Genomic DNA, 19,280 nt, shown 5'->3' with positions numbered 1-19,280 from the left:
GTTTCTTGTTTCGCGTGGCTAAAGAATTTAAAGATGTGTACTGCTTAAAAAGCTTATATTGCAGCATAGTCCGTTCCGTTCTTGAGTATGCCTCCGCTGTCTGGTGCCCTTTCTACCAGTATGGAGTTGAACGAATCGAGGCTATCCAGCGGCGCTTCATGCGATATGCCCTTCGACACCTGAACTGGCAAGATCCTTTTCGTTTGCCCAGTTATGAGAATCGTTGCCGCCTGATAGACTTAGACACGCTTCAAGTCCGAAGAAACGCTACACGTGCTTTGGTCGTTGCGGATCTCCTTACATCGATGATTGACTGTCCCTCGCTGCTGGAAGCTATTCCTCTCAACGTGCGACCGCGAGGGTTGAGAAACCAGAATGCAACTCTATGTTCCCGTTCGGCTGAATAATTATGGGGCTAACAGCGCTCTTATAGGCATCCTAAAAACGTTCAACCGTTTTTCGGAGTACTTTGACTTCGGCGTTCCCAGAAATGTTTTCCGTGGAAAAATATTGGACAAGTCAAGATTTACTTAGATGTACTTAGATTTATGTCAATTTATATATGTAACCTATAATTAAGTTATCATTAGGATCTAAATTTGATCCGTTGATTTTTATACAATAAACAATAAAGGATTGGGATCTCAGCCTCATAACTTCTGTATTTGCAAATCCTTCAAGAACTCACCCATATGTCTAATAATGATCCCATTATGTTCTTCATCTTGCAGATAAATCTTCTCCAAATGATCAAACCTGGCCGCAGCGCGTCCATCCTCGCTGAAAGAGGAGGCTGAAACTCAAATAGGTGGGAAAGTAACTGCCGGACGGTGGCGCAGCCTGTAAACCCTGTGTAAGTAGGTAAGCCAAAAAGCTTAATTCCACTACTCTGGAACACTTAGAGCATTGTAAGCCGCGTGTGTTTATGTAGTAGGTACACATGAAGCGAAAATCCGCACCGCCCTCAATGAACGCGGATAGCCGTTGATCCAGGGAAGAACTGAGGCAAGACACCCGTTTCGGAAGCATCATCTTAAGAAGTTTGTTAGAGGGGAGGAACAGGGAGAACCCTAGAGGTTCGCAAAAAATGAAGCACCTTTGCAAATTTGTGCTCTAGAGCAAAAGATCGCGAAAACTTCCACCGCACTCGATTAGTTAGGGTTGATAGGCTGGTAGATGTCTCAAAGCAGTCCCCTAAAAGCTTAGTAAGCTCAAATTTTGGAATCCTTTTGATAGTTTAAGCTCCAGAACATTTACTCAGCCAATATGGAACTTTTAAAATACTTTGTAGAATACTTTAATCAAGTTTTCATTTTAAAATTTTGCGATGATGAGTATTTTATTACTTTTCTGAAATGTAAACCTCCGACAGACCTACCCTACCAATGTATTCCTACTTCTGTTGGACGAAATCCATGAACTCGCACGCCGCACTTGTTTGGCGGTGTGTTGATTGTGGTGGTGCTGCTGGTGCCGGTGGTCATCCCCCCTGGAGAGCTTGATGGGTGTCCACGGAATACGAGATATTGAATCGAGCAGCCGAGAGAAGAAGGCCGAAAACATACACCAACCGAAGAAGATGGATCCAAGGCGAGGAAGGAGCTTGGCAGGCGGGCCGTTTCGCGCAGAGAAATCGAGTGTAGTGTACGGATGAATGATTCAAGGTGAAGTGATTTTATATGGTTGTTAGCTTTTATTTGCAAGGAACAAATAGGCATTGCGGTATTGAAGTGTGCTGCTGCTGCTGCTGCTGAGAAGCTCGGCGGGCTCGGTTTTTGCCAATTTTTTTTCGCCTGTTCCATTTTTGCAAATCTTAGACCGGGCTTCTTTTGTGCGTTTTTCGTTGTTCGGCTTTTGGCTTACCTACAGAAAATCATCCACATCTAATCAACTCATTGGAATTTCGCGTACCGAGGATTTCAACGGCCGCACATGGATTGGGGTTTTCCAGGGAACGGTAAAACGGTTCAATTTGAGGCACGTTAGAAATTAACCGTACTTTGGCAGATTGTTTTTAGTTTTTAGCAATGTTGGCGATGTTAGCGATAGGCAACTTCGGTTATGTGAGATTTAAGATTCGAAAAAGTGTTTTTAAAAAGTCTCAAGACATGAGGATCTTCCAGCATAGAAATTTTAGTGTAAAATTCATTAAAAGTAGAAAATATACATAAAAGTACAAAAATAAAGGGGAAGCTTGAAAAAAAATATTTTACTGTTTTTTTTTAAGTCTTATGCAAAGGCTGAATAGCCTTCTACTTTGACCATAGAACTTGAAAGTATCGATAAGAACTTGAGTTTTAAGCTTAATAGAGTGCTATACAGCCTAAAAACAGGACTGAGTAAGCTTTTAGAAGACCGTTTTATGGAACTTTTGGTTACTTAGAATATGTTTTAAAAGAAAGAAATATATTAAAGCGTTATGTTTTCGTTTTTGAATGATTGAATAGAATAATCACTTCTCACGGCTCATTTCATACTTCTCACGTCTCACTTCTCATTTCTTACGGCCCATTTTTCACTTCTTACTATTCACGGCTCTTATCTCATTTCTCACGATTCACGTTTCACTTCTCACGGCTCAGTAGAAGAGTTCTAATGTCTCACTTCTCATGGCTCATTTCTCACTTTTCACTCCTCACTTCTCACATTTCACGTCTTACTTCTCATTTTTTTTTAACAAGATGGAAATTTGACTTCAAATCATAACAGCCGGGTGTTTGATGCCGTGGGTGGGATCGTCCCACCAAAACCACCTTGGGCTTAGGTCTCATGTTTCAGGTCTCAAGTATCAGATCTCAGGTCTCAGGTTTCATGAGTCAGATTTCAGGTCTCAGGACTCATGTCTCAGTCATCATGTTTCAGGCCTCTGGTCTCAGGTATTAGATCACAGGTCTCAGAGCTCAGGTCTCAGGCTTCAAGTTTCTGGTTTCAAGTCTAAGGTCTCAAGTCTCAAGTCTCAACTCTCAAGTATCAGGTCTCATGTCTCAGGTTTCAGTTCTTATGTCTCAGTTATCATGTTTCAGGTCTCAGGAATCAGATCTCAGGTTTCAGGTGTCAGATTTCAGGTCTCAGATCTCAGTTATCATGTTTCAAGCCTCTTGTCTCAGGTATTAGTTCCCAGCTCTAAGCACGGTTTTTTTACACGGTTTTCGAGAATTATCACCGTAATTTATGTAGTACGTATGCCAGTGCAAAAAACCCTTACTGTATTTAGATTTTGCACTATATAGTCAAAAGATCCTCCTGATCTTATCTTTTTCCTCAATCCTCTTACAATATTATTTGCTAGGATCTAGAGGTAGCCTCGGTTCTAAAGCGCAAATTTGTTCGTACATCCCTTTCTACCTTTTTCAACCTATTTATTGACTACTAGGACGTGGCCGGCGCCATTATTGATGTTCGAAGAGAGTGCATCAGTTTTGGGCATTGTAAATGTGCTGGCAGCCAAGCTCCAAGCTGGCATCCCAAGCTCCATTCTTTTGACCTCTAAACAAATTTGATGACCTCGGCCAATCACGGAAGAGCAACCAATTGGCTATGTGGAATTTATTCTATTGAGCAACACCATCCACGAAAGGATCCAAAATGTGATATTAGTAACCTTATTTTGAAGTTAAAATCAATCAAAGTAAACAAGAAAATATTAAAATTTATTTATAGAAAATTCGCAAATCAATGCTCCAATGCTTCACGGTGGATGTGAGTAGTCAAAAAAGATAAGCTAAAAGAAGGTCTTAAAGTTTCCAAAATGTCCCACATTTTTCGAAAGTGTCTCGTTTTTTTTCCTTAAACAGTTCTGCTTTTTTTCGAATGCACCTGGCAAGGTTAAGATAAACTTCAATCTCTTGATAATAAGGTTATTTTTTATCTTGTTAGGTTTTGACATATTTTTTATTCTTTCAGCCCAGCAAACATGAAATCGTACCAGAAATGATAACTTAAGTTGTTTACAATGGTTTTGCGAATCGCAATTCCAACTACATAGTGAAAAGATCGTATAAAATTTCGTTTGAAGTCTGTTTCAATCGGATATTTGTAAATATTAAAATGATTCGTCTCCAGCGCGAGCATCAAGTGAGAAAATCATCGTCATGTTCTCTCTGCAACCTGCAGTGCATCAAGATGGCTAAAAATGGGAAATGAGTAATATTGACCCATGAGAGAACCAGAAAATATTGTTGCTGGCAACGATTTGAAGGCTATGAGAGCAAAATCTTGCGCTCTCTTGCATTCTAACGATAGGTACAAATAAGATGTCCGACAACGCATAAGGCCGGAACCAATTTCAAATCCTTCTTTTGTCACTCCATTTTGGAACATCGCGAGGGAGGGGATAATAAAAAATAATGCCTTAGAGGCGAACCAGCCTGTGGCTGAAAACCTCTCAAATAAAGAAAAATAATAATAATAAAGCTCAAAACTAATAAATTGGTACAAATCCCACGAAGCTTGTATGCAGCAAAATTGCATTCTATATCATTGCACAAAACATAAAAATCAAGTAATTTTTTGTCGAAAAACTCAATAAAATCAAGAATACAAAAGGTCATAAAGATCCCATCTTACACAATTCGTTTTTTGTTCTAGTAATCTCCGGATATTTGATGAATTTCTCTAAATGTTCATAAAATATTTCAAGTTTTATTTAATCAAAACCCCTTTGGGATTTTTGAATATTACGAAGGAGGGGGGGGGGTTTGGCTGTGACAAAAAAAAAGATATTTGTTCCGGCTTAATTGGGGAAGTTTTTGTAGCTTTAAAAAGAAATAAAATTTATGTATGTATGTTGCCACCACTTTGGTAGGTAAATGCTGATTTTTCAATTTTCATACGATCATTCTATATTGTATAATTTGTGTATGAAAAGTATAAGGAGTGTAAAAAATCAACACTTGGTTTTGTGAATATTAACTTCTGAACGCATGGATGTAAATTGATGAAATTTTAAATGAAGCTACCTGGTTATATAATGTTTACTTGTGCACATTTTTGTGATGTTCTGGCAAGTGGATTTAGAAATAGTGTCCAATGAAGAAATTCTTCGACATTAATTTTGGGGCAACACGTGCGCCATCTATAATGCACACAAAGAACCAACCCTTTTCAAGGCTAATTTTGATTACGTTTTCTGTTTTCTGAAGCTTGACCTTCAAAATCTCTCAAAATTTTGAATTTGCTTGAAGTTATAAAAAATTTAGCCTATTATCCACCTTCGGCACAAAAAAAAACATATTTGACTTTTTATCACTCCACCACCGTTTTTGCGTAATGGCACGAATCCAGATCCAACTTTAACAGATCATAAACTTTGTGAAATCTATCGACGTCCTTTGCAGGTAAAACGGTCGCATTTGGAGGCAGTCTTATTTGTATTTCTAGCCATTCATCGTGTCAATCGTTATAAAAGAATGAGTAATTTGCAGTTTCCACAGATCGTTAGCCTCCTCAAGTACTAGACCATGGGTGGCCAAACCATGGCCCGCGGGCCACATGTGGCCCGCGACCAACTTTTTGTGGCCCGCGAAGCTCTTTTTGGAAAAGTTGTGGTCTAAGAATTTGACATTTTTCTTGGTCTGCGTATATCATTTGGATAAATATATCTGAATCTAAACTAACAAAATTCAAAACAGAGATCTGAAAATCAAAAATAAAAAAATTAATAAATAAAAATAAATAAATTATTGTGTTTGGCCATTTTCCATTTATTTTCGGACAGTTGTAATTTTCTTTCGAGCGTACAAGTATGAGGATATAATTATAAAATATGAAAAATTCATCAAGTTTAATTTGAATCATCGAAAATCGTTTGGCATTATTTACTCAAAGTCGATGATTTTTGCACTTCAATATACGTCTTTAGCTCTGAGGGTATCATATAATTTTACCAAAATGTATACCGTCGCTGAAATTACAGTTTTCAAGTTATCAAAATTTTACGGTATTTGACACATTATCTGTGAATCTCATAACAATTTTTTCAATGTTTTCCGATTGGGATTTGGTGACTACATATCATTGGTTTAAAGAGCATTAAAGCGGACTCTAGTCTTAATATTGAGGAGATTGAATAGCCTCAGGAAGATAGAAAAATCGTCTTAAAATCTTTTCAACATCATAATTAAAACAATAATTTTACATCAACTTCAACCATTTGTTACTTGAATTCTATTTCAACAACTTCGTTCATCTATCCAAATTCAAATCTTTTTCAAATATTGTAAAATATCAAAAGTTTGCTGTGAACATTTTTCACAGCAGTTATTTTTTGCTACACTTTATGAAAATTTAACGAACTCCAAATATATTTTAATCTTGCTTTGTATTTATGTACAAGTACATCAATAATGAAAAACTAAACAGAATTTACAGTTCGGTAGTAGAATTCAACTAGAATCGGTTTTGTACTGACAAATTTCTCAGAAGAACGATTTTTCCAGAAATTTTAAACTTACAAAAAGTGCAATGATTATCAAAAAATCAAATTCGTATTCATCCTGTTAAACAAAAGGCTTTTCCAATACACTTGTCAAATTGAGGTGCTGGAAAATTTTGAAATAGTTGGATTTAGGAGATGTTGAGTTCCGTACTTTGAAATATCATTATTATTTATGATATAACTAGAGTTCGTTGAAAAAGTATTCTTCTCAATGTCAAAAGCATGTGACGTTATTTTATTTCAACAATTACAATCTGCGGGTTTTTTTTTAATTTGGCTATAAAATTTTTCTAAAAAGAACGGAAAACTTGAAAACTTTGAAAATGGGCGGTAATTTTTTAATACTTAGATACCATGAAAATTTTTGGGATGAATAAACCAAGGAAGTTTTAATTGATAATTGATCTTCATAAGTTGGAAGCGATAAATCATTTCCTGTTGAATAATATTCCTACTATTTTTAAAAAGGATCAAAATATGTAAAAATAAGCTAGTAGCAAAAATGACTCTTTAAGATGAAACTATACTAAAATTGTAAGAATTTTTTCAGCCCTTATCCAGACCAGACAGATCCGATCTATTTTTTTTAAAAAAAACCTGGCATAATCCGGGCATTTGATTTCAAAAGTGTCTATCAAAAATCCAGGCAAATTGGGTAAATACCCAAGAACTACTAAAAAAAAATATAAAAATTAAAAAAAAATCCCGTTATACTCGATGTGACCCAGGCAAATTTTTTTTAAAGTATTTTCAAATTGTTTTATTATTCGTTTTCTTCGAATATTTCAGAACAATTTGTTTTTTTTTGGCCCGCCAGCCAATTTCATTTCTAAAATTTGGCCCGTCTGTTGAAAATGTTGGCCACCCATGCCCTAAGGCATTGCATCAATTTCTCCACAGTTGTACGTCAAAACACTGGGTGGATTGCACACATTCAATGAGCCACTAATAGTTGATACAAAAAATTAATAAAACAGCCAAAATGTACATATTTTTTAAGTTTTTTTCAAAACTATTTTAAAATCCATTTTTTTGTGCGAAAAAAAACATGTGCGGGTAAAATGGTCACGGGGGGGTCCACGCAAATAACTCGGAATTGAAAAAAATCTTTTTGTGTGTGGTCATTTAAAGTGCACAGCAAGAGACTGGTCACGATCAGACATTCCCGGTGCATGTTCCGTATACCTAATGGAACCAGATTCTGAGTAATACAAAAAAAAACATCATGCGACCACTCTAAATACTCGGAAATCTAAAACTAGGAATCAAGTTCTTTGAACTTTATTTGTAATGTCCAATGTAATGTCGTTTTCCTGACATAAGTTCGTGGCATCTGGAAAGTTAAAATGAAAATAAACACTGTCCATTTTACCATGGGGTGTCAATTTTACCTGCACTATATGTTTTTTTGAAAACAGTTAAATTTAACAAAAAAATTATTGAAAAAACTTATCTTAGTAGGGTGTCCATTTTACCACCCCTACCCCTACATTTTTTTCCAAAAACACTCCTTATCAAACCAGCATAAAAATATAGCTACAAAAATGGTTGCGGGGAGGTTATGGATGATATTTAAAAGAGCACATGTTCGGAAGACACTTTTAAATCAAAATGAAACCAAAAAAAACCAGGACAAAAATTTTACTTTGAGTGTCTTCAAGTTTTGTATTCGTAAATTCTAAGTCTTTTTAAGCAATTCCAATTTCTTAATTTTGATTTATTAATAGCGTTTTCGTTTAGTAGCAGAGGCAACCTAGGCAAGTCCACCAGTTTTGCCCGAGGTTTGAACCTCAAGAAGAAGGTTGCAACCGGTAGAAGTTGTCAAGGTTGGGAATAAGCATGAGGGTGAGTATAGCAACCATATATTTGCATCGTCCTGGGTGACGATTTTGTTTGTTTATTGGGAAAAAGTTTGCCCCTGAGCCAGTGGAGAAAACGAAAACGGTACAAGTTTCACAACTCCTAAATCTTTAATTGTTAATTTTTGATTCTTTATATTGGTTTCCTACTCTTGAGTTTTACTCTTAACCCTTTACTTCCGGATTTTGATACACTTGACTCTTGAAATTGAAACCTCTGACACACTAAACTTAGATTTTAAGTTCTGATCCTATTTTCAATACTCAGTTTTGATTTGAGATGTTGTTTTAGAAAAGTTATAAGGAACCGTTACTTGACCTAACGAAAAACTCAATTTCATTTCTTAATTGAATTGTTCATGTTTATTCATTTCGACAAACTTGTGGTTTTCTTGATTAGTAGGTACCTGACTAGATTAAGAGAGTGATCTATTAGCTGCAATCCGCACGATTAAGCTTGACTCTGTACCTTTTCGTTTCTCGTTGCTGTGCCAGTATTGAGTCTTCGTACCAGATCCGGCCAGGTGATAGTTTCGCCCAAATTTCGCACACAAGATGCGGCTTGTTAGTCGACGATCCATAAAGCAATGTTTCGTTTCCATAAAAATAATTGGTGATTTAACATAAAATTGCCACATAGCAATAGATCGGCAGCTCTGCTACAGGAAAAGATTCGACCAAAGCAACTGCTGTCCATTGCCATAGGTATAGAAAATCGGTGGTGCTGCGGGAACCGGCCAAATAAAGGCCACAGTGAGCCGCGAGGGCTTGGGTTGGGGTTTGTTTTGGAGCCAAGCGGGGAAGGGGCTGCTGCTGCCTGGTTCAATAACCTCGTTTGCTTCCTCGATTACCAACGGTCGAATAAAACTTCAAATGTTCCATCTAATCCAACGATCGCCATTTGCCATCTAAGCGAGCAACGTACCCCCTCCTTTCTCCCCTCCTCTTATTTCTCCGCTAATCCTTCTTCTTAGTCGTTTTTTTTTTGCGCGTCCGCTTCCTTCATTCTTATACGGTGCTCGCAACAATGTTGCAAAAGTTCGGAGGGGGGCTTGCAAAAAAAAACGCAAACGCAAAAAAAAGATTGGTAGCAATTCCTCTTTCGGCCGAACTTTTTTGGCGTTCATTGCGAAAACTCCTCCCGCTAGATGTGCGCTGTGCAATTACTTCGCGAAATAGCCACAAATTAAGAAATCTCATCATTATAGAAATCAAAGCACGTTGTCGATAAGAATAACCTTCAAGAAGGAGAGTCCCAATGCTCGCTGCCAGGGTTTCGAGAATTGTGTATTTCAATTTTAAGAAATTTCATAGTGTACATTTTCAAGATATTTGGTCTAACTAAATCAATTCGAAACTAGCATATAGAGAAACATAAATTGTGTCTGGGGAAGAGTTCTGAAAAAAAATCGGGAAAATTCCTTTGAGGAAATTAGTGCGACTTGATCCAATTTGGTTGTTTTTATGGCATCATTTTGAAACAATTGAGGAACTCATATCGATATCGAATTTTGAATACGGAAAAAGCGCCAACATAACTGTTTGGAGAAAAACGCGTTCAAAAGTTGACAGCTCCATTAGCTCCCAGCAAAAATTTTATTTTGTTTTCTTTGTTTCTCGAAAACAAAATATCCTTTGAGTTTCTTTTTACGATCAAAATGTAGATCTCCGAACGTACTTTTGAACCCAGAAATTAAAGTCCATTTTTTTACATTTGGGGCATTCGCCCTTTTCAAATTTCATTACCGATATTTTTTACACTCTACGACAGCGTGTGATACAGAGTAACTATGATTTTGAAGCATTTTTATGAAGCGAAAAATTTATTGATCATTGATTTTCTAAATCATATTGCTTCCCGTACCACTGTTTTATCATTGAGAACATCGGGTTTATGCAAAAGTTTATCAAACAAAATGATTTGTTTTGTGCATTATATAAAAGGAAACAAAATTAACATTTTTTCGAGGTGCAAAAAATTTAAAGGCTCGCTTTGAATAATTTGGGAGCGCTGATTCTCAACATGCAATTAACTTATGAAAATGGTAATAAATTCGTTCAATAAATTTGGGCAATTTTTTGGCAGAACTATTGAACATTACAAAGATGAGAAAAAGATTCCTATTCTCTAAAATGTGAGAATTTTTAATGCATAAAACATCGAAATCTGGAGTTATTTCAAGAAAAACAGGTTACACCAGGTTTAAGTCATTTGGCATCAAAATTTTAAAAAAATCCGATTTCTTTGGTACCCCCTTTGATGATTTTGAAGGTCAAAAATCGAAACTTTGGCTTTTGGGGGGTGCCTCAATCAATTCAAATCCGATTGAGCTGAAATTTTGCTCAAGTCAGTTCTTTTTGGGCCAATCTACAAAATGTAGCTAAATGGTCGGTTTTTTAAATTCGATCATGAAATTTGTTTCATACATCCATTGCCACCCTTATGTATATGACACATTCCACGCACTTGCGTCCTGAGAGTCGAAATTTTCAGATAACTCCTACAGCAAAAACTTACGGTAATTCCTGAAGACGATGATTCAAAGCGTTCGGAAATGTATAAATGGTGTTCGGAACAAAAAGTGGTCAGCTTAAATTCGCCGTACTTTTTTCTAATCTTTCATATAAAAAACCTGTACACCCCTCATTTTGTATGAGTGTGTGTAGAATGATGCTTGTATTTGGCTTTCAAGCGCCGATGTGGTCTAGCGGATAGGCTGGCGCGAGTCTGGTATTGGTATGTCAGGCGTACTGGGTTCGATTCCCGGTATCGGCAAGAAAAACTTTTGGGTTCGAATCCCATAAGTGGCCTACAGGTAAGATGTATATCCTTCTATAACTGACTATATAATTTGAATGTTCAATCAGTTGCCAGCTGGCCAGGTATATACACGGATGCCGGAATACCTGTAAGTAAACTAGCCCACCTGATTAACTCGTTCTTCCAAAATATACCTACATCAACACACGCAATACATTCACTCCATAACAATTCATACGAAGCCATGGGGTCCGGGTATGGTGGCGCGCTGCATTGGAGATTTGTCGAACTTAATAATCTAAAAGAATGCATGCGAGCACATACTTAGGCAGAAAATGCGGTGAATCCGTGCACCCATGGTAGATTAACAACATACATACATACAAGCATCTTGTATTTGGCTTTCGACATGAGATGTTTAGTTTCCAAAATGGCATCCAACCAAGAGGAGCAATGAATCAGAATTTAGTACAGGCGTCGTGAAAATTCTAACTACACGCACGCAGAAATAGCAAAATCGTTGAGTGTGGCGAAATCAACCGTCGCCATAGTAATAGAAGTGTTCGGGGAGCATATTTCGACAACTAGGAAGCCGGGATCTGGGAGAAATCGAAATCCGGGAGCCGCAGAGCCGAAAAAAAGATTGGCTAGCTTAGGGATACCATACGTACACAGAAAAAAATAATGACTATTACGTGTCATGGAAAATGGAGGCCTGTAAAAAAATACAACCTGTAATTTGAAAATCACGTAATATTAAAACAATTCATCTAAAAATAAATCAACACACATTTAAAATTACAGCAAATGTCATGTAACAAAAAAGAGCATGACATTCACAGTATTTTTACAGTTCCATAACAAATTACATGTCATTAAATTACGCTGTGTCCATTTTTTTCAATTGCACGTTTGGAAATTCCAGTGCGTCTGGCATCTCAGTTGGCTAAACCGCCAAAACAAGCGCGTTCGAGGATTTGTTTTTGTTTTAATTTTGTTTTGTTTCGGTAATTTCTTTGTTTTGAGACGGAAACGGAATATCTACGCGGTTGCTTTTCGTAAAGAGAATGACATCGTGGCGGTTTCGGGAGACTGCAGGTTGTCATTTCCCCAACCTGCAGCGGCAAAACATGTGCAGTAAAAAACATCAGGTGCCACGATTCCATGTCGGAGAAGGTTGTCCGGTTTTCAATAGCCTGTACGGACTATCGACCGATGGTTCAATGGCACTGGCTGCTTGCACTGGCAGCAGGTCTTCAAAACTGTAAACTAGGCAGAATAGAATGCGTTGAGGTAAGTTCTTTAATTTTTTTTAATTCCTGGAAACTAACTTCGTCATTCAATTTTGTTTATTAGTTCCTGCCCCCGACTTTTTTACACGGGTATAGATGTGCACCGTCTTCTAACCGGTGATTAAGTTGCAGTGTGGAGCCATTCTATCGCGGCCAAAGATCGGAAAAAACAAGATCATCTCTGGACTTAATTTTGGGACACAGCTATTCACTTTTTGCAGTGCTCGTAGCTGTTATGAACTCTCCACTTGACTTTCCCTAGTAAAATATCACTGATTATGAAAGGCGGAACTTCTCAACGAAGACAGGCTTCCCACGGTTCCCCGCCTTCCCCATCAATAATTAAAGGTGAGAAAAATTGTTATAACCACACAATTATTTCAAATGAGCCACTCGGTGTTGAAGGAATGTAAGTGTCAAAATAATCAATTATGTTTTATATAGGTGCATACCAATCAATTTCCACATTTCAATCTACATCTGGTACAAAACTCAGATTTTTTATAGTTTTTTAAAACTTTCGATTGAATTCAAACTGCTCGAGTTAGAAAACTATATTAAAAATCAAACACCTTAACAACTTTGAAGCGCATTTTCACCAGACTATTTTGGGCACATACACCCGTCTAACCCTCAAAGCCTCAATTGTTATTTTAATTTACGGTACTCAAGCTCTAAGATTAAAGTTTCCTTTTTTCTTAAGCAGCACTTTGAACACGGCCTAAAATCTTTTTCCACTTCCAGGCTGAAGCAACAAGCAAGGTTTCAAGCAACTGCTTTCAGGCTACCGAATTGCATTAAAAGAACGCAGTGCAGAATTTAATTGAATGCCGAACGATAGTCTAAAGTTATCCGGAGGGACGCAACGTTTCAATTCTTTGAATTGTGATTCGGTAGGAAAATTGATTATTTTTTATGAGCAAATTTTTTAAATAAAATATTATTTTTTGCAGTTAACCTGGTTTTTAGGCTAAAACCACTGAATGTATATTTAGCAACTTTCAACGAAGGAGCTAAACTCAACAGAGTGACTCATTCGTTAACAGCAAAAATGGTAAGTATCGAACCAGCTAAATTGAGTTTGTTTGGTTCTTGAACTGAGCATATGAATCAAAAAGACTATTCTAATCATCTCGATATTTTTAGAATATGCTCTTGTTTTAGAATGTCGATTTTTTTCTCCTACCAACCGAAATTATTCAATACACTGCTTTTCTACGCATATGATTCAGATGTGGATTTACCTATGGAAATTGTTTCCTTTCATCCTAAATTGTCTGAAATACAAATCGCTGTACATACTTTGTCCGCAAAATTTCGAAATCGAACCCGTTCCATGAAAAGCATGCAGCTCATGAGGTGTAGATGGAAGATAAAACAAAACTTTGAAAGCGTTTTTTGCATTTAATACACTTGGGACTCATATGCGTAGAAGGGCAGTAAAGGTCCTCAAATTTTTTTTTGAAATTTGATAAAAGAAAACATTTTCCTTAGTAAATCACATTTAAATAATAAGGAAACTTTTTTATTCTCCCGATCCATCATGAACACTATTTCTCTAGAACTTCAGGCGTTTAAGGCGCATAACATAATTCAAATGTATGTATTTGAATGCTGTCAACGCATTAAACGCCTGAAGTTATAGAGAAATCGTATTGATGATAGATCAGGCAAACCTCAGCAAGTTTCCTCATTCAAAATTTGTGCTGTTATAAAACTTGTCCTATACACTGACGACAGTTGCTTACCTTTTTTTTTAAAATCTGTGCTTCAATGTTTGTTGTCTGGCTAACAGTGTGTAGTGGGATGTCACATACAATTCACAAGATATAACGGTTTTTCAACTAAGAACATTTTTCCATAAACGTTTATGAACCATCATTTCAATTTCTTTTCAATTTGTACAGGAACCTTATTCTAATTTCTGTTCCCTAATGATTTAGGTAATGAATCCAAATAATAGTTCTGTTTTCAGAATTATTCTATTACCGAGTTGATTTTTTAAATTACACGATCTTAAGAAAACTGCCTTATGTTGTGTAGATGTGATTTTTTTGTGAAAATACAATTTATGCCATATCGGCATGGCAGAAATATCGAATTTTATCATTTTAAAAATTATTCTTGAAAGTATTGTGTATAAGAATATACTATTATAAGTTTTAACTTTTTTATTACTGGTGAACTAATATAGTCTTATTTTTTCCAGATTTTCCACGTCATCAATTGATTTAAAGAAAAAAAGCAGAAAAAAGACTGTGCAACTCAAATATGTAGTTTTTTTTTCATTTTGAACTTCTGGATTGGTTGAAAACTATATAATCTCGCAATCGAGAACATATCTAGATTCAACAGATTCTGCCCTGACTTAAGCGACACATTAGTATGATGAAAACTCCTGATGTAATCATAAAAATTCCATACAGTAAATTATTTTAATGTTTGTATAGAAAATAGTTAAATTTTTGTAGTGCGGGAATATATGATTGTTTTTTGAAAAGTGAATAACTAAGCTTTCACAATGGTTTCGCAGTTTCGTTACATTACGATCGATAAGATAAACTACAATTGCGCGAATTAAAATAATTACCTATTCCAGATATAATTCTGAAAAAGTTTGCAAGATTGTATGTTTTGAATTCATTCCTCGTTACATTAAATAAAATGATTCAATCTTATTATTTTCTTCTTTTTATTCTCGCAAAAAATAATATTCAAAATCCAAATAATTTTCCGAAAGAAACAAAAATTAATCCTAGGCATCAAAATGGCATAAAATTTTACAGTACTGTGATTTCAAAGAAACCTGTAAAAAAATCTGCTCACGTAAAAATAATTGTCATTGATTTTTTTTCCGACCTGTAATATTACGGTAAATGTCCTGCTCCTTTTTGTTACAGGATAGTTGCCGTAATTTTACAGCTTTTATTTTTTTCTGTGTACTCTTTTAAGAGTACATGTACTCTTTTTCGATCAGGAATGAGCGTACTCTTCTTTTTGTGAAATTTTACGTAATGTACTCTTTTTTTGGTGAATGTAATTAAATAAAGTTTTCTCACATAGAGTAACTTATTTCTTCGGAAACATGAAGATTGAATTCTTATAAATACGAGAGATCCAACTTTTTATGCATTCGTTGTACAACACTTCAGTTTTGCTTCTTTTGTTTGTTTCAAAGGATGGAGACCAATAAATAGAAGGAATCACGAGAACATTCACGATTTTTCGTTCAAAATTAGCGCTTTTGAGTATGTAATGAACTCCCGGACAGCATAAAATTTAAAAGTTTGAATAATTCAACTTAAAATTCTGAGCGTTTGTCATTTAAGTCTTATATCTCGCTACAATTTTGCGGTTTTTTGAATCACCTAAAACATCGGGATTTTTGAATAAATGGCGTTTGTCTTAACAATTTTGGAATTTTTTTTCAATGTACTCTTTTTGGCCTTGCTTGATATGGTAACCCTAGGCTAGCTCTTTCAAGCTAAACTTCAATCTCTCCGTTCGAGATGCCGCCAATAAGTTAGAAATATCGTCTACAACCGTGCGTGAATTAAAAACGATCCGAACTATCGACTTATAAGAAGGTAGTCACTGCTAATCGCAATGAAAAGCAAAACCTTACGGCAAAAACAAGATCTCGGGAGCTGTATACGACATTGCTGACAAAGTTTGATTGCGTGGTAATGGACGACGAAACCTACGCCAAGGCAGACTTCAGACAGCTTCCTGGACAAGAGTTTTATACAGCAACCGGAAGGGGAAAGGTGGCAGACATTTTCAAGCATATCAAACTACCAAAGTTTGCTAAGAAATATCTCGTTTGGGAAGCTATTTGTACCTGAGGCTTGTAAAGCGACATTTTTGTTGCAGCCGGGACCGTCATCCAGGAAATTTAAATACGTAAAAGAGTGTCTTCAAAAGCGTTGGCTACCTTTCCTGAAGAAACAGGCCTTGTCTGTGCTGATTTGGCCGGATTTGGCATACTGCCATTATGAAAAAAAGCCATGGAGTGGTATGCTGCTAACAACATTCAGGTTGTGTCCAAGGATAAGAATCCTCCCAACACACCAGAACTTTTCCCAATCAAGAAATATTGGACTGAAATAGTGAAAAAAAACTGTAAGGAAAACCCAAAAAACTGTAAGCAGCGAGAAGCAGTTCAAAGCAAACTGGCGTTCTGCGCCGAAGAAAGTGGATAAGGTGACTGTCAGGCGTCAAACGAAAGTCTCGCCAATTTGGACTAGGTCGACCAGAATCTTAACTAAGTATTTTTTCCGCCCTTGGTTCATATTGAACTTCAAAAAGAAATATAATTTGATTTTTTTAATAAACAAATAATCGATTTACACACAATTTAGTCTGACCACTTTTTGTCCGAACACTCTTTAGTTCCAAGTCTCTTTAAGTCTAAGACATTTCATTTTTCGACATAATATTGAAACTATGAGTTATAAAACTTGACTGTAGTTTTAACACTCATAAACCCTTCCTCTTCTTTAGATTTGTTTTTTTTTAAGAAATGTAACTAAATTAGGTTGTCCGTGCCCAAAAGTTGCACAGACAAATTTGATGAGAGATGAAAACGAGATTTGCAGAGAGACGCTTGAATGGAATCCAGAGAGTGAAAAACTTAGTGTAGCTTGCTGAAATGTCCAAAAAAATTCTCCGATAAGCTGAAAGTGTTGCCTAGTTATGAGTCATTCAAAAATAACCTCAAACAACAAATTTCTGCTAGTTCCAGAGCTCGTAAGCTACAGAGCTCGTGAGCCGGTACCGAGGCAATGAGACAGATGATTTCTGATGAACGACAAAACTTATGAAAAACCTTATTTCATACTAATTCCAGCGTTTGAATCCTATAACATGTCTGCCAGTGGCAAGGTCCCTTGCATATTAATTTATATATTTGCGGGTTGTTTTGTTTAAAATACATATAATGATTTGCCCAGGCGCGGTCCTATGGGAGGGGTGATCGAGGTGATCGCCCCTCCCCCCCCCCCCCCCCCCCCCAAGTGGCAAAAAACCGTTACAAAATACTCGCAAACGCTGAAATTTCTATAAAAACTTCAAACTTTTCCTAGTGGGTGTTCATTCGAATTTTCAAAATTTTCCACTCCGTGGGGGTGATTGTTAAATAAGGTATTTATTAATTTTTAAAATTCTTTAAATTGGAAAAATTTGGTCCACCAAACTAAAACAGCTGTAACTTGCAATTCCCTAGACCGGTTTTCACCAAATTACTTTTGTGAAGGCACTTACAGTGTTTAATTTAATTTACTGACCATATATGTTTCTTTTATGCATTTTTTATTTATTCATATCTATTCAAATTAAAAAAAAAATCAAAAATTCTACTTCTAAAATTAGAGGTGATGGACAAAATCTGATAAAAATTGAGTTCAAAAATAAACCTCCAAAAACATTAATTTTCCCCAGTTGAGATTAAACCAGTGATAATAATATCCCGTAACCACACGACTGTTTTCTCGGGAACAAGGTAATCGCTCAAGATATTTTTTTCTTATTTTTGACCAACACGGCTGGTGTTCCAAATTCACACCAATTATATCACCGATACTGCAGCTCATCAACACAATAAGAATTAAAATTTTGAGTGTAATGCAGGTTAATAATTTAAGTTGCAAATCCATCCTGAATCTGAAAGTTCCGTTATTTCAATTGCAATTGATTACGACTTTTCATTGAAAAATAGTATAAGCTTTAAGAAATGAACCCTTTATTATTTTTTTTAGTTTTAAATTGCGCAATAAGTTGGAAAATATTGAGTACATGAAAATATACATGTTGAGTGTACGAAGCGAAAATACGATTTTTCACTTTTTTACTAAATCGTTCGTTTCAAATTTGTAACTTCTTTCGATTCAGTTCCAACAAATTTTAAAATCTATGAGAGCTTGAAATTTGAGGGATACCGAAAGCTGCATACCTAAGAATTTGATCTTAATGATTTTGTTTAGATTTAAATTTATATTTAGAAATTGAAGAATCAAAACGAGAGTTTATATTAATTGGTTTTTTCTAATCACGATTCAGCAATATACTTCAGAAAAATAATAAAATATTCAGTTTTAAATTCATTACAATTGTTAACACTTTCTCAAATAAATGTTTGGATTTACAAAGGTATTGTTGCTGAACGAGAATCATTAAAATTTTGGTTAGAGTTTTGCGGTGATATATAGATACTCAAGAAAAATATTGTAGATAACTCGAGAATTTCTTCATATTTTTTTCTATAAAAATGTGTGTATTTATTCATTTTTTCATTTATTCAATTTTAAAACTGCTCAATATACAAATGACGAAAATAATCTTTTTTATCAACAATTGTTCGAAGTGAATATCAAAGATTCGCAGATTTTTTTATAAAAGGATGTATAAGTTGTTTAAAAGGATATCAAAATATGTATGTAGAGAAAGTTTGTTAAACTTCCCTAATTTAGAATGTTTTTAAATACAAACCTCTAATTTAGTTTAATGAAATTTGAAGGGAAGAGGAGAAGCAGTGTGCATCATTGTCGTGTAACATGGTTTTTTTATTAAGAAGTGAATCTTATCAAGTTTATCCATTAATTTGATGATTATTCATTTAAATGTTTGAATCATAACCAATTTTATGCTGATGTGAATTTTTTTTCCAAGAACCCAATTTCAGTCTCTATTTTTTATCTAAATGCTTAACTCCACATTCAAAAGGGTAATTATAAATTCACAATGCCACAGAATAAACATTTTTTACGATTAAAAGAATTTAAGAGCTAATTTTGATTTTTGTTGGTGCCCGAAATTATTTTCAAATAGGTTAAAAATTATTTAAGTAAATTCTGCACTTTTCTGACAGAACTTTCAAACATTACAATTAAAATTCGAAATATGGGTTCATACCACTTTTCTTTCCTCAAAAACGC

At 35.5% G+C, this 19,280-nt stretch overlaps 2 protein-coding genes across 4 annotated transcripts in view; both read left to right on the top strand.

Moving 5' to 3' along the window:
- The window catches only part of LOC129741945 (uncharacterized), a 54,828-nt gene that overhangs the window by 10,894 nt on the left and 24,654 nt on the right, over positions 1-19,280 (top strand). The window lies entirely within an intron of this gene.
- The window catches only part of LOC129749562 (mucin-2-like), a 265,074-nt gene that overhangs the window by 234,206 nt on the left and 11,588 nt on the right, over positions 1-19,280 (top strand). Inside the window, exons 3-6 of one of the 3 annotated variants that reach the window (XM_055744573.1) lie at positions 732-861; positions 13,093-13,241; positions 13,302-13,402; positions 14,558-14,842. The gene's annotated coding sequence lies outside the window, so the exon portion shown is untranslated. Of the gene's footprint in view, positions 1-731; positions 862-1,372; positions 2,043-13,092; positions 13,242-13,301; positions 13,403-14,557; positions 14,843-19,280 lie in introns of those variants that run through there. The other 2 variants (XM_055744576.1, XM_055744575.1) reach the window with 2 other exon arrangements.

This window comes from Uranotaenia lowii, chromosome 2, assembly GCF_029784155.1.
Source record: "Uranotaenia lowii strain MFRU-FL chromosome 2, ASM2978415v1, whole genome shotgun sequence".
Taxonomy (NCBI): Eukaryota; Metazoa; Arthropoda; class Insecta; order Diptera; family Culicidae; genus Uranotaenia; species Uranotaenia lowii.
Note: the sequence above shows the minus strand (reverse complement) of the source record. Positions and strands in the feature narration are given on the sequence as shown.